The sequence below is a fragment of the Macrotis lagotis genome, chromosome 1, assembly GCF_037893015.1.
Source record: "Macrotis lagotis isolate mMagLag1 chromosome 1, bilby.v1.9.chrom.fasta, whole genome shotgun sequence".
NCBI classification, from domain to species: domain Eukaryota; kingdom Metazoa; phylum Chordata; class Mammalia; order Peramelemorphia; family Peramelidae; genus Macrotis; species Macrotis lagotis.
In genome coordinates this window covers 384,492,457-384,518,763 of record NC_133658.1, presented here as the reverse complement: position 1 = coordinate 384,518,763, position 26,307 = coordinate 384,492,457, and positions in this window count along the sequence as shown.

Sequence of the window (26,307 nt, the reverse complement as noted above, 5' to 3'; positions counted from 1 at the left end):
TAAAATTCTATCATGTGTGAACTACATGACTTGGGCAAGCCACTGAACCTCTCTAAACTCAAGTTCTTCCATGTAAAATGAAGCGATTTGACTTGACCACTAAAGTCTCTTTTAAGTCCTTATATCTATGATCTTCTGATGTTAAATTCACTTGATTTTCTTTTACTTAGAAATACTGTGAGATAGAAATATTTCTTAGAATGTTTTGACATAGAAGGAAACTAAGGTCCAATGAGTTTAAATGATTTGCTCAAAGTCCAACATTTGAGTAATCCAGAACTATAGCGGCTCTGGAAAGAAGTATAGCAAAAATAGCACTTATAGTCAGAGAATTTGAGTTCAACTCCTAACTGTAGCAATTGCTTCCTCTTTGGTTAACTCCTTTAGCCTCCTTTGGTCTCATCTTTTAAAAAATAATTGAATTAATTAGATATCCTCTGAGGTTCTCCAGCTCCAGAGTAATGATCCTATGGTGTTTTCTTGACTTGCAATCTATCAGTCATGCTATCTCTTCATACTTTCCTTACACTTGTTTTTTTTTTTCCCTTATATTTATTTTTTCAGAATTATTTGGTTTTTGGACTTAATCTCAACTGCTCACAGTCTGCAGTTACTCTCCAAAGTTTACTAGTACTATTCCCTTCCTCCAGAGCTTGATTTTTCCAGTTGGAAAATACAGGAGGCAAAAACTATGCTATTCAAACATCCCATCTCTTATGGATCTCACCTCTTTGCTTCCCAAATTCTGCACTTATTGATTCTTTCGAGGCCCTGTAATTGGATTGAGTAGTGTCCAGTGAGCTCAAACTCTGGGGAGTATATTAACAGATCAGAGCAGCATAGTCCTCTAAATGACAAACTGGCATTATCCTAATATTAAAATTCTTGTCAATCATATCATACTGTTGAGGGACTCAAAGGTGGAACTGATAATTAGTTCATCAAGAGACAATCTTGGATATACCAGGTTGTCATATGCTGCTGCTTGTCCAGCATTGATGGTGTGCTATGCCTCATTTTCCTGCCTGTGTCAGGAAAGGAAACCAATTAATGCTAGTTTACTTCTGCAGCAGCCAGATAATCACTAATAGTCCTGTTTCCAATCACTCAAGCCTTGCAGTAGAAAGGTTATAGTAAAGGTAAGTGATAAGAATACCTTACACAACATACCCCTCACTATAATAACGTAACTATACAAGTCATGTCACTAGTCATTGATTGGTCAGCATGGTCCTCTTAGATGTTGATGGATGAGTATTATTATCATTATTGTTATAAAGAATAATATTAACATTATTATTATTATTATCATTATTATTATTGGCTAACCTAGAACAATCCAATAATTCAGATTGGAGGGTTAATGAGCACATGCTCATGCAAAGTAAAAATGTAATAAAGCTAACTTTATTAACAAAAGATCAAGAAAACACAAGTTCAAAGTCAAGAGAAGATAAATTTATTCTTTTCCCTAATTCAGAAACTTAGGAAGGTAACCTTCAGGTAGAAGGGAGATTAAGAATGATCACTGATGCAATTTTCCTTCAGTTTGGATTTCTTTTATTTCAAGTTTCAAAAAAATTCAAATGTCTCCACTATCCCCACCTTGAAGGACCAGTTTGACACTAGGACTTAGGAAGGATTATGCATAGGAAAAAAATAGAAGCTAGTTAGGTAGTACAATAGAAATAACTTTGAGTTTGAAAACAGGAAGACTAATTTCCTGAATTCAAATCCTGTCTCAGAAACATACTAGCTTTATGACCCTGAGAAATTCATTCAAGCTATTTGCCAATGAGCTGAAGAAGGAAATAGCAAACCCCTCCAGGATCTTTGCTAGGAAAACCTCAAATGGAATCAGAGTTACACAAGATTGAAACAACAGAACAAGATCCATAGAAAAAGGAAAAGGAACAGCAAGGAGAAAGAAATGAAAAGGAAAGGAGGAACAAAAGGCTGTAACCCTATCCTCAGTCATGAAAATCAACCAAATCATGTCCCCTGTATTTCAAAACACCACCCACATAAAACCAACACAATTTCTGTCAAAACTATAGTTTACACAATCTCTCCAGTATACATATAGTCACTTTGGCTGATGATTAGCTTGGAGCACCTATCTTCTTATAATTCACTTATTTTCACTATTTTAGTGTTCATGTTAGGAAAAGACTCAATTCTGGGGTCCTGCACTTGACCTCATTCCCTCCGTAACTGTAAAATTAACTCTCCATTCATGATCTGCAGTCTAAGCGTACTCCATTCTCAATACATTCTGACACAAACTCTTAGAGGCTGCTTCTACTACTACCATGGCAAAACCATTTTGATACTGCTTGAATTTAAGACAGAAATTTTGATGACATCACTAATAGAAGCAGGAAGCTCTATATGTTCCTATCATCTTCCTCACATAGATATTTGCATTCAGTTCCAGGAACCCCAGATTATTTTACACATATTATCTTTAAAAGAGAAAGGAAGAGGAGATAAAGATGATGAATTTCCAGAGATTAATGTTCTTATACTTATATTATCATTAAAAGAACAAGGAAAAGGAGATGAAGATGGTAACAAGACCTAAGAACTGGGAAAGAGAATCACCATAGAAAAATCTAATGGTCTTGAGAATCTAGTACCATCTATGCTTGATTAGAGTTTGCAAATCACAGCCCTGCTCAGATGAGAATGAAACAGTAATGATTTAATAATTTTCTGAGAGGGAATTAACCTTTTCTCTGTGTACATTCAGTTAGTGATAAAAAAAAGTGACTTAGAGACCTTGTCTTCCACTAGGTTAAATTATAAAGTTAATTTAATGATGATAGTGACAAAAAGAACAACATATAAAAAGTTCATAAACCATCCAACAGATGAGGGAAACTAATGAGGGAAAATTTTCCCCAAAACCTTTCAGAATAGACAGCCCTCACTACTAATGAAATACAGTATTTTTTATTCAAGCTTATGAAAATTATTATTTCATGTTTTTCCTCCTTGTCTCCTTCCAGGTGAGACAAGAAAGGTATTATCAGATTAGTATAAAATTTAAATTCTACCTTATATAATAATAATAATAATTTTCAGTTATATAGCTGGGCAGGGATATATTTGTACATCAATCATTCAAATATCAGTCTAAATGCTGAGAGGAACACCAATCATTTGGCAATTAGTAAAGGATGCTTTGCCCACAGATGGCCTTAGAGACTAACTACCAGACTAGGGAGGCATGATGTTCTATATTAATGGTTAAACAACACTCACAAAATCCCAGATTTTGCAAGTGTGATTTTAGTTCTGTAGAGTTTACAAAGTTCCCTTTGCCCAACAATACTATTGGGAAGCAGGATTTCTAGTCAAAGTACTCCTTAGTCACTTCATGCCTGTGTGATCTGAGCAAATCCCTTTCCCTATCTGCTCTTCAGTTTCTTTACAAAGCAAAGGGATTGAATTAATTGACTTTCAAATTTCCTTACAGCTCTTAAAAGTCTAAATATTATTACCCCAACTTAACAGATTCAGATTCAGACAACTTAAATGATTTTCTCAGTCAGAGAGGGTGAATTTGAACCATGTCTTTGGGCTTCAAGTCTTTTACCCAAACCTCTAATGCATATTGATATTTTCACCTAAAAATATTAATATTAATAACCCACTACACTCCCTTTTGTATCTATTTCTTTTAAATTTCAACTTTAACTTTAAAAATTCATACTGTTCTTGCTATATAAAAGCACAAATAATTTTTTCTTTTTAACTCTGTGACACTATAGATATATGTATAGACACACATGCATATATAATGCAAACATATACATGTATGTATGTATGTGTGACTATATCTATACATACATGTATAATACTGTATGTTTTTAATTTTCAGAAAACAGCTATAATATTTTCCTACTCCTGGTCATCAGTACAGAACAGTATAAAAATCAAAATAGAAAAAGTTAAAGAAGCCTTCACTACATCAAGATTATTCTGAGTATATTAAAAAGGCAAGATATGAAAGACTAAGGAACCTAGATATTCCAAAGCAAACAATTGAATGCTAAGGGAAGTGGGTCAAACCATCTAATAATCTGCCTCCTAAATAGACTGTCATGATATTGGTAATCAGATTAATTCACAAGGCAAATAAAGAAAAGTGAGTGAGTACTGGTAACAAATGTTGTGTCTGTAGGTAGCCCTACATACATACGACTAAATAAAAAAACTACTAGTTTACAAGTCGACAAATGATAGTGACATAAAGAAATACTCTCCCCATTTCACACTACAGGAAAGAAAGACAGCAAAGCAATGATGTGTTTATGGGGAAAGATAAATTTGAGAAACATAACTGAGAAATATATAATAATAAAATGATTTATTCAGCATGGAAAGAATTTTATTAACTAATCTCTCTAATATAGAGACTTTCATAAGATGTATTTTGAATCATAGATTTAGAGATAAAAAAGGAATTTAGAGATCTGGTTCAACCTCATCATTTTGAAGAAACCATAGCTTAGCCTTAGACAAATAAAGTGATATGCTAAAGGTCACAAAGGCAGGAGCTACACCCAGATTACTGGATTTCAAATCCTCTTTGGGGATGGAGAAAATGTTTCATTTTCCTTTCTTTGTGTCCCCACCCAAAAAATCTGAGAACTTGACATGATTCAAAATAATATTATCAACTCTCCTTGAAAATTCACAATTTAAAAAATTTAAGAATGAAAAATGTTACTTACAGGTCAAATTTGATAAATTAAGTCTATACAAGTTAAATCTATAACTGAGGTAGGGAAAATAGTGATTCCTCCAACTGAACAGTACAAAAAAAAGAATTACTTTTATCTCAATCTGTGATTTTAGTGGGGGTTGGTGCATTATTTGATGAATTTATGGTGCTTAACCATCACATTTCACTTGGTCCTTATTAGGACTCTTAGCATTTAAATTTCATTATTTTTTTTGCAAGGTAAATTGGGTTAAGTGGCTTGCCCAAGGCTACACAGCTAGGTAATTATTAAGTGTCTGAGGTCAGATTTGAACTCAGGTACTCCTGACTCCAGAGCTGGTGCTCTATCCACTGTACCACCTAGCTGCCCTTAAATTTCATTATTAAGGATGATGAGTCATTGAAAGAGCGGTATTTATCTAGTGGCATAAAACAGGTTTATGGTACTACTGGATTTGCAGCTCAGCACCCCTGATTTATTAGTTCCTATCTTTTACATTCAGCTTAGTTCTTTTACTAGATATACACTGAACACTACTTTAAATGAGTGCTTTAATAAACATTTCCTGAATTGAATAATTGTAAAGTTTCTAGAGTTTATTTTTCTTTTTTTTATTTTTTATTCTTCTTTTTCTTTTTTTGCAAGGCAGTGGATTTAAGTGACTTGACCAAAGTCACAGTTAGGTAATTATTAAGTGTCTGAGGCTGAATTTGAACTCAGTTCCTCTTGACTACACATCCAGTGCTCTATCCACTCTACCATCTAGTTGCCCCTTAGAGTTTATTTTTCAAAAAAAAAAGTTTGCTAGGTGTAATCATTTTGGGAGCCTTCATCTTGGTCAGTAAAGGAAAGATAATTAATCCAGTGACATAAATACTTGAAAACAAAAACACAAAGATGGAATATGAAAAATAAATAAATAAAGAAGCCTTATGGCAGTTACTGAGTAAAATGAAGAATTGAAATGAAATATTAAATGAAAAAATGTGCATCCAAATCAAAAATATATAACTTTGATTTTTCAAGATTAAAACTATTATTAAAATTGTCATCCATGTTAACAAGAATAGCCAAAGAGGTCAAACCTTGCTAGGTAGCACTCCTATACATAAAGGCTCCCCTTATATAGTATGTTTCTTTTTTGTTTTGCCTATTGCTCTATCATATGTTCAGAGAAAATTTTATTCAATTCAATATGCATTTATTAAATGTTTACTATGTACTAAGCCCTGTAAATACAAAGTTGAAAATAAAATAGTTCATCTCAATCAATATTTTTTAAAAAACCAGTATATCAATGTATGTCACCAAATATATATATATATATATGTATATATACATATATATATATATATACAAATATATAGCTCTAGACTATATATTTATCTTTTTATAATTTGGGACTCTAATTTTTCCACCATTATAATAGGCTAAACTATTTCCAGGTTAATTTCATTAAGTTTTCACTTGATTATTCAGACTTCTCAGAATTTCCATTTCTTTTCTCTCCAATACACTTGATATAATACCCCAAATCTCTCCCCCTCACCTTCTGTCAAATCTTGGCTAGTTTCGGAACCCATTTGGGTTAACGTGAGTGGCCTTCCTCTTTACTACCATTTTTGTTGTTGTTGTAGTTATTCAGTCTTGTCCAATTTTTCCTGAATACATTTGAAGTTTTCTTAGCAAAGATAGTGAAATGGCTTAGCATATTCTTCTCCAGTTCATTTTACAGATAAAAAAAACTGAAGCAAATAAGACTAAGTGAGTTTTCCAGGGTGACAAAACTAGTAGGAATCTGAGTTCAAATTTGGACTCAGATCTGTCCTTATTCCAGGTCTTATAATGCAATCCAGCTGCCCTTTATTCCCACTCTTCAATAAATTATGGCTTGATAAACTGGGAAACAATAATTTATTCCTTATGATGATTTAGAAGATGACCAGGTCTCTGCCTTGCCACTGACTCCTCAGGTCCTCTAGGTCATATCAACTACCCTTCCTCTCTCCCTGGATATCTCCGGGTTCTGTCATCTAACCTTCTTATGTTTTCATCTAAGACCTATTAGACCTTTTCATTTGCACCACTCCTGAACCCTTAGGATTTATTGACTTTTTCACATGCCCTGTAAGCTTAACATTCTTTCCTCATTGTCTTTCTCAATTATTGCATGAACTTCTTGAGATCATTGACTGACTTTCTCTGTTTTATCCCCAGAAATTAAAACAGATTTTGGTACATGGTGAGCACTTACTAAATGTGATTCTTTCATTCATATTACTAAAAGAGAATTTGTTGCCTTTCAGCTCTAGATCAAATCCTCTGATCCTAGCAACTAGGTTTCCTCACCCTAGAGTCAGTGTTCTCTTTCCACTGTTTCTCCTTATTCAGTTTGCTTAGACCTAAAAATTTATCACATTCTCAAATATTATTGACTGGAAACGAGTCAGAATGGTTACCAGAATTTTGTTCATTCTGCAACTGATATTTTTGTGTGTTTGCTTTTTAAAGATAAAAGTAGTCTTGCTAAAATTCCAAAATTAAACTTCAAAAAGAAACTCCAGGTCTCATCATGCCTTCAGGTGAAGCCCTTATCATATGCTTGAATTTCTATGCAATTACAGCCCAGACTTAGGAAGATGCAATAACTAGAGCCATAATTCAGAATTACTAAACAGTTTTCTTAAAGGGTGCTGTTAAGATCACAAAAGACTTCACTGCAGGGTACCTATAAATAGAAATCTATTATGTTCAAAATATGATTCAATTTACAAAAATTTGATTTACACAGAACTATGCAGAAACACAAATATTGCCTAAATCAAATCACATGAATTCCCAAGGTGTTTATAGAACATATCAAAGATGTAGTTCATTTTGGTGAGTTTTTTACATTATGGAGATTATTTTATTCTATGGTTTTCAACTAAGAAGCAGATGGGCAGATAGGAATAATCCACTGAAATATTTTTAGAGTTGGAAGAAAAGTTGGAAATTATCTTGTTCAATCTTTCATTCTACATATTATGAAAATTAAAGCCCTGAAGGACCATATGGCTTGTCCCGGATCACAAATTGTTCATACTAAGACAAACCTCAGATCTCAGGTATCCTGATTTGCTACGTCAGAATTCTTTTTTTTTTTCTATGCAGCACTGCTTCCCCTTCTCAGGTTGTTGATCTTGCTCTCTCTCCTACAGAGATTAAAGTCAGATTAGCATCTGTGTTTTCTTGTTTCAGCACATAATCAGATACAGGCATTTAAATCTGGCTGGAGTAACTGCTGTTCAATATGTTCCTGTTCTTTTGAGTTAGTTCCTAAAGTTGGTTTGGTTCTTGGAATGTCTATGGATGTATCTATGCCACACATATATAAGCATGGAGAAGTACATACATGTACATACATAAAGACAGCTATATTGTTCCCAATACTTGGGGGCAGAGGCAATCAGGGTTAAGTGACTTGCCCAGAGTCACACAGTTAGTGTTCTGAGGTAAGATTTGAATTCAAGTCCTCCTAACTCCACAGCTGATGCTCTATGCACTGCACCACCTAACTGATCCAGTTACCAAAATTTTAAAAATATTCAGTTGTCATAACCAATTCTATCCCCCATCACTGATTCTCAAATTCATTCTAAAACTAGAAAGTTGGAAAGGGAAAAAAATAGCAAAAATATATATAATTGGGGCAGTTAGGTGGCGCAGTGGATAGAGTACCAGCCCTGGAGCCAGGAGTACCTGAGTTCAAATCTGGCTTCAAACACTTAATAATTACCTAGCTGTGCAGCCTTGGGCAAGCCACTTAACCCCATTGCCTTGCAAAAACATATATGTGTATACATATATATATATATGTATATGTATATATATATATATATGAAATTAAGTTAGTTTGGCAATAATTCAGGTGAGAGATTGCCCTAGCTAAATCATTCCAATGCTTGAGTTAGGTTAATAGTGTTAGATAAAGATAGCTAACTGGGGTGTGTGTGTGGGGAGAGAGAGAGAGAGAGAGAGAGAGAGAGAGGTAAATAATGTTAATATAAATATTGATGAAAAAAAGAAGAGCAAAAAATTTAGTGAAAGTAGAATGCACAAGACATACTCATTGATTAAATATGGGTATAAAGATAATGGGAAGAAGCAAAGTTAGATCCAAAGTGTTGCATATGAGTGATGAGGAAAAAAAAGATGTGCATTCAATAGAAAAAGGGAAGCTCAAAGTAGAGGTGAATTTTGAGGGGAAAGAAAATGGATTTCATTTTGGCTATATTTAATTTGTAATTCTGATGAGACATGCAAGTGATATTCAGTAGGCAGTGTATAAAACTCAGGATTGGGGTAAAATAGATATATATGTAATAATACATTTACATAATGTACACAGATAATATATTCATATAAATATATAAAATTATATATCATATAAAATATAAACACATTTCTATAAACATATAATCTATGTATTTGCATATTATATACATACATGTACTATGTAATTTCATGCTGGATCTCACCAGGATCTCTCTTAATAATCTCATATTCAAGGCAACTAGGTGGTGCAGTGGATAGAGCAGCAGCCCTGGAGTCAGGAGGACCCAAGTTCAAATTCAACCTCAGACATTTAATTATTACCTGGCTGTATGACCTTAGACAAGTCACTTAGCCCCATTGCCTTGCCAAAAAAAAAAAGAACGGTGAAAGAATCTCATATTCATCAGATCCAAAAGTGAATCCATGGAAGCTAATAATTTGACCAGAGGAACTATTATAGTGAAAAAACAAGAGTCCATAAACAAGAGTCAATAAATTTTTATGGACAGCTTCACTTATTTGATAATAGATAATAAGTGATCAGGACTAAAAAGATATAGATGTAGAGGAGGAAAACCAAGAGAGAATATTACCAAAGAAACCAAGTGGACTATAATATGATCAACCACATCAAAAGCTTCAGAGAATTCCAAAGGGGATTGAGAATTGAGAAAATGTCATCTAATTTATCAGTTAAAATGTTATTTGTAGCCCTGATAAAAAACTCTCATACTGCACAAAAGTTTATCAATAGGATTTACTCCCCTCCATGAATTCTACAGTCCAATTACACTGGCTTACTTATAGCTTCCCACATATATGACCTCATCTCTTATCTTCAAATCCTTACACAGGCTATCTCCCATGCCTGGAATGCTTTTCTTCCATGACAATTCCTAGATTCACTGACTTCCATCACGAATCCCAGATAAGAATCAGGACAACTAGAGAAGGCCCTGAATGTGAGGCAATGAGGGCTAAGTGACCTGCCCAAGGTCACACAGCTAGTAAGAATCAAGTGCCTGAGGTCAGATTTGAACTCTTGTCCTCCTGACTCCAAAGTCAGTGCTCTATTCACTGCACCACTTACTTGGCTCTGGAGGAGAAAGTGAGACTGGTGACATACCATAGCAACCCCTTCACTCAAATCCAATTCACATGCTTTTCATGGCATCACCTCCCTAATGTCTTCTTCAAAAATGAAGAACGGGGTAGGCTAGGTGGCACAGTGGATAGAACACCGGCTCTAGAGTCAGGAGTACCTGAGTTCAAATCTGGCCTCAGACACTTAATAATTACCTATCTCTGTGACCTTGGGCAAGCCATTTAACTCCATTGCCTTGCAAAAAATAAACCTATAAAAAAGAAAGAAAATGAAGGACAAACATTATCATTACTCTTATTAAATCCCATCTTCTGCAGGAGGCTTTTGCTCTGACCCTTGCTACCAGTCACTTAGGTTTTGCTTTTGTAAACCCTATTTCCTATCTTTGAGCAATCATTTGAAATTCCCTCCCAAGATATAGATTTGATTCTTCTATTCCTGAACTTCCAATGCATTTTTTGTCTATGTCCCCTTCTAGTTCACAACAGATAATAGTAATGAACTAGGTAGGGTGTTTACTCAATTTCTCCAAATATCATTAGAATACTAGCAGAGCAGTCTTACTCTCCTCCTGTCATATTTTCCTGAAATCTCTTTAATTTGAGCATAAAAAAATAACTTCTGAATATTAAGAAATATTGTCTAATAAAATAATAGTATCTAATAAAATAATCTAATAAAAATATTATCTAATAAAAATCAATAGTTTCTTGTCCAAACAATGCAAACCTAAATTATACTTCCACTAGTCTTCCATTTACTTACATTGCAGTCGTTTTGGCTCTACAATTTTGTATATTGTTGTTTCTCCCATTAGAATGTGAGCTCCTTGAGAACAGGGGCTATGCCCTCCTGGTACTTCTAGTACTTTGAACTTTGAATTTCCACTACTTACACATAATAAGCATTTAATAAATATTTTTGACTGATTAAGTGATGATTATCTTTTAACTAAAATTCACTGTTTTTATTTTATTTTTCATTCAAAAGCTCAGATTTTCTCATTGTTTCAACATACCACCACTATCCCCAACCATAGGAACAGAGAAATCTATATGACTTCATTCTTCCATTAGCTATCTTTCCTATTATTCTGTGTGAACTGTACAAAAGATATAACATGTTATGAGAAACCTAAAATAAAGATAAATAGAGGGTTCACACAAATAAAACCAGATTCAAATCATTGGACAAATGCCAATTGCTCTTGAGTAGGCCTAGTTAATATAATAAAAATGATAATTCTACCTAAATTAAATTATTTATTCAGTGACATACCAATCTAACTACCAAAAGTTACGATATTGAGCTGTGAAAAAAATTAGTTAAAATTAGTTAAAAATTGATATAGAAGGGGGAAAAGTCAAGATTATCAAGGGAATTAATGAAAAGAATATCAAGGGAAGGTAGTCAATCATATCTGATCTAAATTACAATATTAAGTAGCAGTCATCAAAACTGTTTGGTTCTGGCTAAGAAATAGATTGGTAGATCAGGGGAATAAATGAGGTATAAAAGATACCATAGCAAGTGAATATAGTAAGCCACTGTTTGATGAATCCGAAGAATCCAGCTTTAGAGATAAGAATTCACTCTTTGCTAAAAGAGGTGGTGGTTCCAGGGTGGAGCCAAGATGGTAACATGACACTAGGAGTTTTTCCCTGTATAACATTAAATGAAACATCTGCCCAATTTTCATATGTAGACATCATGGACAATATCAGTGAAGGTCTATCTCTTTGGGGGGAAAGGGGAAATAAAGCCCAGCCAAACAGGAGAGCAAGAAAACTAAGGGGAGGCTTTTAGCCACAGTGCAGTCCATGTCCCAACAACTAGACAACAGCATAGGTCTTGGCAACTATATAGCAAGTAAACATGGAGGATCCCAACACCAACATCAAGTCTGAACCCTGGGAACACTGAGGAAAAAGATAGGACTAGGTTAGGAACAGACATCTGCATAGGCAGAAACTAGACATAAAGGAGGAAACAAATATCTTCAAAGGCAGCACCTGGACTGCATGGCAACATCTTGGCCTATGACAAGCCAAGGATCAGACCCCAGTCACAGTATAAAAAGTTTGAGTCCATACTCCCTAAATCCCAGGATAAAAACTCAAACACTCAAGATTAGCAAAAAAGCTAAGAGGACTCAATATAGAAACTTACTATGTGGATAAAGATGATAACAATGCCACCTCAGAAGAAGAAAGCATTGAAAAATTACCTACAGGGGAAGTCGCAAAAGAGTAGATGAACTGGACTCAAATCCAAAAGCTCATAGAAGGAGACAGCTAAGTGGCACAGTGGATAGTTCAAATCTGACCTCAGATACTTAATAATTACCTAGCTATATGACCTTGGGCAAGTCACTTAACTCCATTGTCTTAAATTAAAAAAATTTTAAAGTTCATAGAAGAGCTTTAAAAATAACTTAAAAACCAAAGAAGAGAGGAAGAAGAAAAATGGAAAAAAGAAATAAAAAATCATACAGGAAAAATTATGAAAAATTTACCAAAGAAATCAAATTCTTTAAAAGTAAAAATAACCAACTGGAAAAAAAGAATGTAACTCATCAATTTATATATATATATATATATATATATATATATATATATATATATATATGTGTATGTATGTATATCATCAACCAATTGGAATTCAGCAAAGAATAAAATCAACCAATTGAAAAAGAAAACACAAAAGCTAACAGAAGAAAATAAAACCCTAAAAATTAGAATTGGTCAGATAGAAACCAATGAATCTAAGAAACTACAAGATTCCATCAAACAAAGTAAAAAGGATGAAAAAAATGAAGAAAATGTAAAGCAATTTTTAGAAAAACAAACTATTTGGAAAATAGATCCAAGAGAGATAATTTATGAATTAGTTGATTATGAGAAAGTCTAGATCAAAAAAAGAACCTAGAAAAAATTTACAGGAAATTATCAGGGAATACTGTCCAAATTTGCTAGCTCAAGAAGACCAAAAACTTTTGAAGGAATACACAAAACTCCTCTAGACAGAGACCTCAGGATAAAAACTACAAGGACTTTTATAGCCAAATTTCAGAATTCTCAAAAAAAGGAGAAAATATTGCAAGCAGCAAGAAAAGAAGAAATTTAAATACAAAGGAAACACAATCAGAATTACACAGGACTTATCAATTTTAACACTGAAGGACCAGAGGACCTAGAATACCATATTTCAAAGAAAAGAACCTTGGATTACAAGCAAGAATTTACTAACCTGCAAAATATAGCATATTCTGTCAGAGGAAAAGATGGATGTTCAACAAAATAGAGGACTTCCAAAGTTTCCTGATAAAAAGTCCAGAACTAAACAGAGAATTCAATTTCCAAATATGACTTAAAAAATGCATAAAAGGTAAATTAAAGGGAGAAAAAAACAAACCAAATTTTAGTCAAGAACATTAAATTGTATGCAGCCCTAAAGAGAAGATATAACACTTGTAAATCTTGAGAATTTTATTTCTCTTAGGATACTCAAAAGGTTGGATATAGTTAAAGACATTCAATTTAGAGAATAAAGGTTTAGTTGGTTCTAGTCTTTCCATTGAAAAGAACAAAGGTGATATCACTGTGTTTGAAACAAATAGCCCAGATGAAAAATTGGTGTGTTTACTCTAAACTATCTCAGTTTCCTTTAACCTACTTTAATTATCTTGTTCAAAGAGCTAAGTACTTTCTCTGATGAGGGCATCCTATGCTGGAGCAGTCCTGAGTCAGTGTCTCCCATACCTTACAAACAACTGTCAAGTTCTTAGGAGAGGCTTTCAGAGTGTTCCAGTACTTGAACACTCTGTAGTTAATTAAATAAGAAGTTTTAGGGCAGAGGGTGGGAACCTACTTAAGAATGGTTGGACATAAAGAGATTTGGAAGTGATCTTAACTTAATCCACACTTAAGTTAACAAGGGTTTAAGTACCATGGTTGGGGAACTAAAGGAAGTGGGGAAGAGCAGTATATGAAAAAGGGGTAAAGTATAAAGTAATAATAATTTGATGTAATTCATTGAGACAGAAGAGGAGAGAGTACTTATAGACAATGAGGCAATGCTGCTTGTCAAGTAATCAATCAATCAACTTGTGATTGTTCTTTGACAGTATTTTGAGTTCATGAAGCAACTAAGTAATCAATTGATCAATCTTTGATTGATGGTACTTTGATTAATAGTACTTGATTGATAGTAATTCTATTGATAAATAACACCAGGTGAAGAGACACAAAGATCTATTATAGTTGAGGGAAAAAAGGGAGGGTATGAACACTGAGTGAATCCTGTTCAATAGATTTGGCCCAGAGAGGGATTAAAATGCATTTCCACTTGGATTTAAAAATCTATCCTACTCTTTAGGGAAGTAGGAGGAAGGGGGGTGGTAAGGGAAAAGAAGGCAAAGGTAAAAGTGAAAATAAACTGAAAGTTGAAATTTAAAAGAAAAGTTAAAGATGAAAGGGAGTAAAACTTTGTTGAGGAAGAAAAAGGGGAAAGATAGCATGGAGAGAAATACAGAATTAGTAATCTTAAATGTAAGTGTGAATGGGATGAACTCTCCCATAAAACAGATGGCAGAATGTATTATAAACCAGAATTCTACAATATATTGTTTACAAGAACAACATTTGAAGCATAGAGATACATACAGGGTAAAGGTAAAAGGCTAGAGTGAAACATTTTATGCTTCTGCTAAAGTTAAAAAATCAGGGGTAGCAATCCTGATCTTGGATAAAGCAAAAACAGAAGTCAATCTCATTAAAAGAGAAAAGGAAGGAAATGAATGCTATGAAGCTATATCATTATTAAACATGTATGCACTTACTGGTTTAGGGACCAAATTCATAGAGAAAAAGCTGAGTGAATTACAAAGATACATAAACAGCAAAACTTTAATAATGGGAGACCTCAACCTCCCTCTCTCAAAACTAGACAAATCTAACCACAAAATAAACAAGAATGAAGTTAAAAAGGTGAATAAAATCTTAGAAAACTTAGATATAATAGATCTCTGGGAAAAAAATTAATGGGGTTAGAAAAGAATAGACCTTTTTCTCTGCAGCACGTGGCACCTATACCAAAATTGAACATGTACTAGGACAAAATATATCTTATGTCATGTGCAGAAAGACAGAATTAATAAATACATACTTTTCAGATCATGATGCATTAAAAATTACATGTAATAAAGGGTCATAGAAAGATAAACCAAAAATTAATTGTAAACTAAATAACAATTTTAAAAAATGAGTGGGTTAAATAACAAATCATAGAAATACTCAATAATTTCATACAAGAAAAAAATAACAATAAGACATCATACTAAAACATATGGAATACAGTCAAGGCAGTTCTTATGGGAAATTTTACATCTCTAAATGCATATATGAATAAAATAGAGAAAGAGGAAATCAATGAATTGGGTATGCAACTAAAAGAACTAGAAGAACAAATTAAAGATGCCCAATTAATTAAATTAGAAATTCTGAAAAATCAAGGGAAAAATTAACAAAATTAAAAGGAAGAAAACCACTGACCTAAAAAATAAAACTGAGTTAGTTTTATGGAAAAATCAATAAAATAGATGAACCTGTGGTTAATCAAATTTAAAAAAAGAAAGGAGATGACCAAATTAACATTATAAAAATAAAAAGATTGAACTACCCACCAATGAGGAGGAAATTAAAGAGATAATTCAAAGGTATTTTGCCCAATTATATGCCAATACATTCGATAGCCTGAGTGAAATAGATAAAGTTACAAAAATACAAACTGCCCAGATTAACAGAAGATGAAGTAAAATATTTAAATAACCCTATTTTAGAAAAAGAAATTGAAGAAACCAACAATAATTTCTCTAATAAAAAATCTCCAGGGCCAGATGGAATTACAAGATATCAAACATTTAAGGAACAATTAATTCTTATTTATATAAACTATTTTTAAAAATAGTTCTGCAAAAATATTTTATGACACCAATATGGTACAAATGCCTAAACCAGGAAAAACCCAAATAGATAAGTAAAATTATAGTCTAATCTCCAAATGAACATTGATGCAATAATTTTAAATAAAATTTTGGTAAAGAGATTACAGTAAGTTATTACTAGGATAATACACCATACTAGGTAGGCAGGAATGGTTCAATATTAGGAAAACACCCAACATAATTGAACATATTAATAATAAAACAAACATAAATCATATATTATCTCAATAGATACTGAAAAAGCCTTTGACAAAATACAACATCCTTTGCTATTAAAAACACTAGAAAATATAGAAATAGAGTTTTCCTTAAAAGAATAAGTAGTATCTATCTAAAACCTTCTATAAATATGTAATAGGGATAAACTAGGAGCATTTCCAATAAGATTGGGGTAAAACAAGGATGCCCATTATCACCATTACTATTCAATATAGTATTAGAAATATTTATTTTAACAATAAAAGAAAAAGGAAGGAAAATTCTGAAGGAATCAGAATTGGCAAAGTTTTCACTCTTTGTAGGTGATATGCTGGTATACTTAGAGAATCTGAGGAAATAATCTAAAAAGCTACTTGAAACAACAAATTCAGCAAAGTAGCGTGATGTAAAATAAACTCACATAAATCATCAGCATTTCTATATATGAAATAAAAAAGCGCAAGAGCAATAGATAGAATGAGAAATTCCATTTAAAGTTACTGCAGACAACATTAAATACTTGGATATCTACCTCCCAAGACAAACCTAGAAACTGTATGAGCACAATTACAAAGAACTTTTCACACAAATAAAGTCAGATCTAAAAGAAAAAATGTCTATTGCTCATGGTTTTGTTGTTTTAATATAACAAAAAATGACAATTCTACCCAAATTACATTATTTATTCAATGTCACACCTAGCAAACTACCAAATAACTATTTTACTGAGCTAGAAAAAATGGTAACAAAATTCATCTGGAATAACAAAAAGTCAAGAATATCGATGGAACTGATGAAAAGAAAATGTAAAAAAAAAATGGCCTAGCTCTACCAGATCTTCAACTATGCTATAGAGTAACAGTCATCAAAACTTCCTGGTACTGATTAAGGAATACAGTAATGGATCAGTAGGTTAGGATAGTTTCAAGAGAAACAGTAGTAAATGACTACAGTAATCTACTGTTGGAAAAACCAAAGACATTAGCTTCTTTTCTCACAAAAATTGTTGGGAAAACTGGAAAATAGTATGGCAAAAACTTGGCATAGAAGAAATCATTTTAAAAATGGGAAAGTTCCACATGTTCCAAAATATTCATAGCAGCTCTTTTTTGTAGTCACAAAGTATGGGAAATTGAGAGTATGCCTATCAATTGGGGCGTGGCTAAACAAGTTATGGTATATAATTATTATGGAATATTATTGTTCTATAAAAAACATGAATAGGTAGATTCTAGAGAAGCATGGAATGAATTACAGGAACTGGTGCTGAGCAAAGGGAGCTTGACCCAGAGAACATTATACACATTAACAACAGCATTGTGAGTTGATCTAACTTGATGAATGCATCTCCTCTCAGAATGCAGCTCAGAGAGCTAGGATAACCTTGGAGATCTGATATGAACAATGCTATCCCCTCTAAAGGAAGAAGAAAAATTAAAAAAGAAAACCTACAGAGTCTGAAAGAAAATTTCTCTTTTTGTATTTCTTTCCTATCTCATGATTTTCTTTCTTTTCCCTTACTTCTAATTCCTCTTACCAAAAATGCCTAATCTGCAAACATATTAAACACAAATGTGCATGTACAATATTTACCTGACTGTTCACTGCCCAGGGAATGGTGTGGAAAGGAAGAGTGGAAGAAAATTATGTAACCTAAAAATATGCATGTGTTGATAAATGTTGATAAGCTTTTATAACATGTAATTGGAAAAATAAAATATCAATTGAGGAAAAAAAAGCCACTAGGGAAACTGGAAGTTATATGGCAGAAACTAGGCATGAACCAACATCTCACATCCTATACCAAGATAAGGAGGAAATGGGTACAAGATTGGCGCATAAAAGCCATAAGCCAATTAGGAGAACATGGGCTTATTTGTCAGAACTATGGAAAGGGAAACAATTTATGACCAAATAAGAGATAGAAGTCTTTATAAAATGAAAAATGGGTAATTTTGATCACATTAAATTGAAAAATTTTTGAACTAAAACCAGTGCAACCAAGACTAAAAGAAAAGGAGTAAGTTGGGAAACAATTTTTCCAGCTAATTTTTCTGATAAAGGACTCATTTCTAAATTTTATATATATATATATATATATATATATATAGAGAGAGAGAGAGAGAGAGAGAGAGAGAGAGAGAACTGAGTCAAATTTATAAAAATACGAGTCATTTCCCCAATTGATAAATAGTCAAAGGATATGAATACACATTAAATGTACTGTTCATTCAGATTCTGTAGCATTTTTTTTTTAGTTTTGTTTGGACAGGGATAGCATTGTTCACAGCAAGCACTCTATAGTCATCTAATAAAATACTCTAAATCATTATTGATTAGAGAAATACAGATTAACTCAACTCTGAAGTAATTACCTCACACCTCTCAGATTTGACAATATGACTAAAAAGGAAAATGAAAAATGTTGGAGAGAATGTAGGAAAATGCTGGTGGAGTGGTAAACTGACCCATACTTTCTAGAGATCAACTTGAAACCATATGCAAATTGTGCATAACCTTTGATCCATCAACACTACTTCTAAGTCTGTATCCCAAAGAGATCACAAAAGAAAGGTAAAAACCCTCATATACAAAAATATTTAAAGAAACTCTTTTTGCAGTGGCAGGAAATTGGAAATTGAAGTGATGTCCATCAACTATGGGATGATTAAACAAATTGTGGCATATGAATTGGAAAACCATTGGAAAACTATTATTCTGTAAGAAATCATGAGGGACAGAACTTAGGAAAAGTGGAAAATCTTTCATGAAATGATGCTGAGTTAAATGTGCAGAACCAGAAGACTGTTCACACTAACAGCAACATTGTGTGATGATAACTATGATACCTTTCTCATCACAGCAGTACAATAATCAAAGACCATTCTAAAGGATTTGCAATGGAAAACATTATCCACATACAAAGAAGGAACTCTGGAGTTTGAATGCAGACCAAAATAGATTATTTTCAATTTTTTAAAGTTGTTTCATATGTTATATTTTTCCATTTTTATTTTATTCTTCTTTCACATGATTAATATGGATATATGTTAACAGAATTATACATGTATAAACTATATTAGATTGCTTTCTATTAGGGGGAGGGGAAGGGGAGGGAAGGAAGAGAAAGAGAAAAATGTGAAACTCAAAACCTTACAAAAAATGATTGTTGAGCATGTAGTTGAAAAAAATAAATAAATAAAATATTATTAGTTTTTAAAAAGACTAATAAGAACATCTGTCTTCAAAAAATGACACATCAAAAGAGAAACAAAAATTCCACAGTTCTCAGGACACATTCAGTTCTAAATGAAATTCCCTAAGAATTAAGCTTATTAGTTCTCTCATGCTACTTTTATGGACTAATTTCTGCCTAAATTTCATTTACTTTTCTTTATAAGGGAGTTTTAAAGTGAATTAATTCATTAATAGGAAGAATAAAAACATTGTGACTTCTCAATAAAGTAAAGCCAGATTGGCATCTATATTTTTTAAGCTCTTAAATTATATTTTGTCTTTTAATTGTTCTTTTCCTTTCTGCTTGTAATTATAGGACTAAGTGATAGTAGCAATAGCCCCAAAATAAATTCATATTTCCATCATTTCTCAGTTTTTAAATGATCTCAGATGAATCTGCAAATCATTTATCTAGGAATGAGGATTATTTGAACTTTACTAACAAAAACATCTTTTTCTCCAGGTCCCAAACAAGAAAACAGTCTCCTAGAATAATTAAAATAGAAGACTTTTTCTTTGGAAGGAAAAAATCCTTTGTGGTCTTAGCTGGATTTTCTATTGAATTGTTCAAAGTTCTAAATGTTTGCCAGATGATGAATCACTATGATAAACTACTTTCTTTAATTTAATTGATGGGAAAGACTTTTGAAGATAGCTGGATGATAATTAACTAATAGCTAGAATCCAACTCAATTACAAATAGAAGTTCATTTTTTTAATTTTTTACAATTATTCCTTTTATTCTATTACAATAATTGTCTCATGTATTTATAACATGGCTTCATTTGATTTAGGTTTCAAAGACAAACATTCAACAAAGTGGTTCATCATTTTGTATATGTTTCTTTAAATTTTCTCATTTTTTAAGGGCTAAATGGGGTATTCTTATAAGGTGCAGCACTCAGAATTTATTTAGAGAACAAAAAAAATTTAGGTTGAAAACTAAATATAAACATCAGATTCATAATCAAAATAATAGACATTTTCTATCCATATGATCTTTTCTATTTGAATACATAGAATCATTTCTTTTAATTACTAATCATAGATTTCACTGAAAAAGATCTATAATACTGAATATTTCATATAGTTAGTACAATATCTTCTGCAAATGGCAGCACCCATATATATGTCTTCACTACATTTAAGGAATTAGTCTTCCACTTGGTCCCTTACTAAATATCTCCCATAATAGTGATGTACATCTTTGAAGAAAATACATTGCTTGTCCTTGATTTGGTTTGGTTTTATTTTTCTTGGCTTCATTAATATTAGAATTTGATTGAATATTTATCTTGGTATTACATTTATCAAGGAGTCATATAAAATTAACATAGGGCAGAGTCAAAATGCCAGAGTATCAAAAAGTATAGCCAAGTTCTTCTCTGTAATCTTCCACATTCATCTAGGAAAATTTATATTTTTGACTAGAAAATTCAAGGAAAAACATAATTTGCTATCATTAAGGGACATCTGTCCATTAGGGACAAAAATCTAACCAGAAGTAGCTGAACCAACCATTCCAAAAAGGGATTTAAAGAGGGTCAAGATGTTGCATTGAGGCTAGAAGGGATCCCCAACATACACACAAACATACACACACACACAAATACACATACCTGACTATGGAAGTTTTTCAGGAAAAGGTACAAACTGGCAGTTCTATCACACTCTACTTGGTTTTAAGGCACAGATCCAAGGTTGGCCAAGGAAAGTATCTGTGCTTAGAGGTAGTGTTCCAGGTGGTGAGTAATTGTGGGCCCTGAGCAGGGAGCAAATTTAGAAAAAACAAAAACAGTAGTTCTATGACTCTAAATCCAAGAGTAGAATTTGATCACCTTGTATAATCTGAAGGTTTTTAGGGAAGGCTGCAATTCAGTAACTGTGAGTCATCAGAGTTTTCCAACTGAAACCAGTCTAACAGAACCCTCACCTGAGGCAAGTCTACAGATATGTTGCTCAAACCCAAACTCAAGTCAGGAATGTCAAGAACTCAGACCACAAGATCAGTCATCAGTTTTACCCAAGATCAGCCCATTTTGAAAATTTTTAAGTTCTCAGGTTAAGCTGTGCTTGAGATACTAGAGCAATATAGAGCTCAATATACTTCCCAAACCAGAGGGCCATAGAATATATATGAGGTCAGCTGAAATATTACCTCCATACAAAAGCTGGATGAAATCCAAAATCAGGAAATAAGCTAGAATGAGAAAAAAATCCCTTTACTAACAGTTACTACAGTAACTACATACAACAATAACAACAACAAAAACAAAAGTGAATGATTCCAAAAAACTTACAAGAAAAACCTCAAGAAAAAATATAGCACAAATAAAATTTCAACTAGGATTCCTCAAAGCAATGAAATTAAAAAAAAAAACTTTAAGGGACTGCTAGGTGGTGCAGTGGATAGAGCACCGACCCTGGAGTCAGGAGGATCTGAGTTCAAATACAGCCTCAGAAACTTGATGATTACCTAGCTGCATGCCCTTGGTCAAGTCACTTAACCCCACTGCTTTAAATAAATACATTTTTTTTTAAATTAAAGCTTTTATAAATGAAACAAGACTGCTAGAGGGGAAAGACAAAAATAAATGAGAGTTATTTCAAAAGATTTGGAAAAAGAATTAAAGTTTTACACAAAGGACACAAAAACCCTTTACTCTCATGTTCTAAGAATCAGACAATTCTTTTGTGATTTCTTCCAATGTGAAATTTAAATTCCCTTTTTTTCTCATGGTTTTCAAGAAGTCCAATAATTCTAAAAAATAGTTTTCTATCTCTTTTTCAAGTCCAATGCTTTTGCGAAGAGAAATAATGTTTTCTTCTATTTTTTTTTCACTCTTACTATTTCAGGAAATCATTATTTTCTTTTCTATCCATTCTAATTTTCGGGAAGTTTTGTGCTTGTAAAAGGTTTTGCCAGGGCAGCTACATAGTACAATGGATAGAGCACCAGTCCTGGAGTCAGGAGGACTGAGTTAAAATTTGGCCTCAGACACTTAAAGAATTACCTAGCTGGGTGACCTTGGACAAGTCACTTAACCTCATCACCTTGCAAAAGGGTATACAGTTTTATAGTCCTTTAGCCAGTCTTGACAGGTTTGTTCTTATATTGCTTTAATTTGCATTTCTCTATTCAGTAATGATTTAGACAATTTTTATGTGACTATTATTAGTTTTTATTTCTTTTTCTGAAAATTACCTGTTTATATGTTTTGACCACATTTCAACTAGGAAATGGTTCTTATTTTTATAAATTTGTCTCAGTTTCCTTAATGTTTGATAAATGATGCCTTTATCAGAGAGACTTGCTACAAATATTTCCCCCAATTGTTTTTCTTCTAATTTTCTGCTCTTTTGTTCTTCCAGATTAATTTTGCTGCTATGTATTCCGGTTCTATAAAATAATTCTTTAATCATTTGGCATTCATCAAAATATGTAAATTAAATTAGGTAGAATTGTTTTACTCTATTGGCTGTGCCAACGTTGAGCAATTAATATTTTTCCAATTAATTGGATCTGTCTTTATTGAAAAAGAATGTGTTTTGTAAGTATGTTCATGTAACCCATGTGTTTGTCTTGGCAGGTACACTCCCAAGTTTTTTATTTTGTTTATAAATATTTTAAGTGGAATTTCTCTCTCTCTATCTCTATTCTCTGGGTTTTGCTGATAGTATTTAGAAATGTTAACAATTTGTGTGGGTTTACTTTACATCCTGCAACTTTACTAAAGTTGTTAATCATTTCAACTTGTTTTTTTAATTGATTCTCAGAATTCTCTAAGTGTATGTTCATATCATCTGTAAAAAGTGATAGTGGTCTATTTTTATTCCTCTAATTCCGTTTTCTTGTTTTATTGCTATAACTAGTATTTCGTGTGGGGGCGGGGTTAGGTTTTGCAAGGCAAATGGGGTTAAGTGGCTTGGCCAAGGCCACACAGCTAGGTAATTATTAAGTGTCTGAGACCGGATTTGAACCCAGGTACTCCTGACTCCAAGGCCGGTGCTTTATCCACTATGCAACCTAGCCGCCCCTATAACTAGTATTTCTAATACAATATTGAATAATAGCGGTGATAATGAACATTCTTGCTTCACTCTCAATTTTGCTGGAAAAGTTTCAGGCTTATTTCTGCTATAATTATGCTTGTTCTTGATTTTAAATTGATACTACATATCATTTTAAGAAAATCAGCATTGATTCCTTTGCTTTCTAGTGTTTTTAATAGGAATGGGACTTGTATTTTGTTAAAATATTTTTCTGTTGGTAGTCACATGATTTTTATTGTTTTTATTATTGATAGATTATCAATAATGCTCTTGATACTTGCTTGTGAAAGTCCATATAATCTTTTTAAACAAAGGTATCTTTAATACATATATAAGTCATTCTTATACAATATTATAATATGATTCAGAATACATATGTATTGATAGTAATTATAGAACCATATATTTCAAATTGGAGGGCATCTTAGATATCATATTCAACCTCTTCCTTTTACTCTTGTGTAAACTGAAACCCATAGAAATTGTGATTTGACCATTATCATACAAGTAGTAAGTGGTAAAAACACAAAATGACTTTGGTTCTGTGATGCCAAAGTCAAATCTGTTACTTCTTCTTCTGTGCCTTGCTGCCTCTCTTAGTATCATCTCCACTCTGTTTAGTGGATAAAAATTATCCATATTTTCCTCTATTCTCCTAAGGTCTTTCCTTCTTTGTAATATTTTTTTTAAATATTCCTTCAATGCTTTCAAGATTGTGACTCCTCCAACATAAATTAGTTTATGCTTCTTTGAGTCCATCTACCCTTCCAGACTTACTCTTAATTGTCATTTCAGCTTTCTCATAGAGTACATCAGGGAACAATTTCTTGGAGTCCAAATGTGATGGCTCTTCTCTCACTGGTGATGAAAATAAATTGTTAGAGAAATGCTGAGAATTGCGTTCCATTTTCTATCTATTCATTGTTCTCCTGACAGCTTTCAATGCTCTTGAAATAATGATGCTTAGTTGAGTCTCAAGCCAAATTTTCTGGAGATTTTTTTTATTGATTATTGAATTTTGCTGCACAGTTTCTCAAATGTTTTCTTGCTTGTTTTCTTCCTATTCTATTCTGTGCCAAACTCATTCTGGTTACAGTGCTTATTCAAGGGATAGATAGAAAGATGATGATAGATAGATAGATAGATAGATGCATAGATGATAATCATGGATTAACTCAATTGAATTGCATATTATGCTTACCCAATTGTATGACAGCTTCTTAGCTATATGTATTTTGATTTATTTTTCTCCTATGTGCATCACTATCCCAATTATTAGCAAAAGATTATCAAATTAAATCTGATTATCTATTTGGTTTTTTCCTTTTTGACTGGGTTTTAGGTAATTTTTTTTTCTTCCTCTGGCTACTTTACTTTCTCACCAGCATCATCAATTATAATAGTGTCACCATGTTTGTCTCATCCCCCCAATGAGTTATATAAGGAAATAGTCCTTACAAGATGAAATAAAGAATAGCTTAAACTAATCAAGTGTATACCTGATTTTTTTTCTGTTAGCAACATAATTTTATCCCGTTTCAAGATCTCTCAAAAAAGGAAAAGATATTAAATTGATGTGAAAAGTCATAAAATGCATACTTACTACCCCTAAAGGCAACAATGAAGATAACATTAATAACACACATCAATTCACTTGTCTCTAAAACATCCTTAGGAAAATGATATACACAATTAGAAGAATATCCTTGCGGCACCATGGACAATAAACAGAGTATATAATTAAATAAGAAGAGGAGAGTGGACTGGATTATATGTTAAAATATAAAGTTATGCATTACAAATGAGGGAAAAAATTTAAACATGAACATTTTGATGGGAACATTATATGATTTTAAATCACAGAATATAAACATCTTCAAAAAAGTAAAAACAGTGGGGTCAGAGCCAAGATGGCAGCCTGAAGGCAGGAATTCCCAGAAACTTGTTCAAAAGCCATTAAATTATGAGTCTAGCCAAAATCGAGAGGGGCAGAACCCACAGAAAGACTGAATGATACAATTTCCCAGTCCAAGACAACTTAGAAGATCTCTGGAACAGGTCTGTTCTACTTGGACTGGGGATTGGAAAAAGCCATAGCACAGCTGCAGCCACAGTGCATCACAGTCAACTGGCACCTTGGTCCCTAAAGAGGGTGTTTTAATGATCAGGAACAACTGTATTGGGTGGTGCAAGATCATCAGAGTGAGTGCAGAGCAGAGGTCCAGCATCAGAGCAACCCTACAGTGAGAACCTGCAGTGAGAGTTGGCAGAGCCACCTAGCATGAACAGAGCTCTCAGTCCATAGATGGTAAGGGTTTCAGGGGGAGACTGCAGAAATCTCTCTGCTCTCCCAGGGGCTGGACTCAGCCATTTGCCCACACTCAGATACAGGTTGTAGTTTGGGCTCCGTATCAACATAGCTGGGCAGGGACCATCCTCACAGCTCTTGGGCAGAGGGGAGGGCCCGATCACAGGCAAGAGAGTCTCTCATAAGACCTTGGAGGAATTAAGATTCCCTGTGGGTCGTCCCCCAAAATGCCCCAAGGCCTTGGAAGTATGGCAAATCAATCATAGGCTGAGAAAATAAGCAAACAACAGAAAAAGAAGAATAGGACCATAGAAAATTACTTCAGTCCATGGAGAACCAAAACAAATACTCA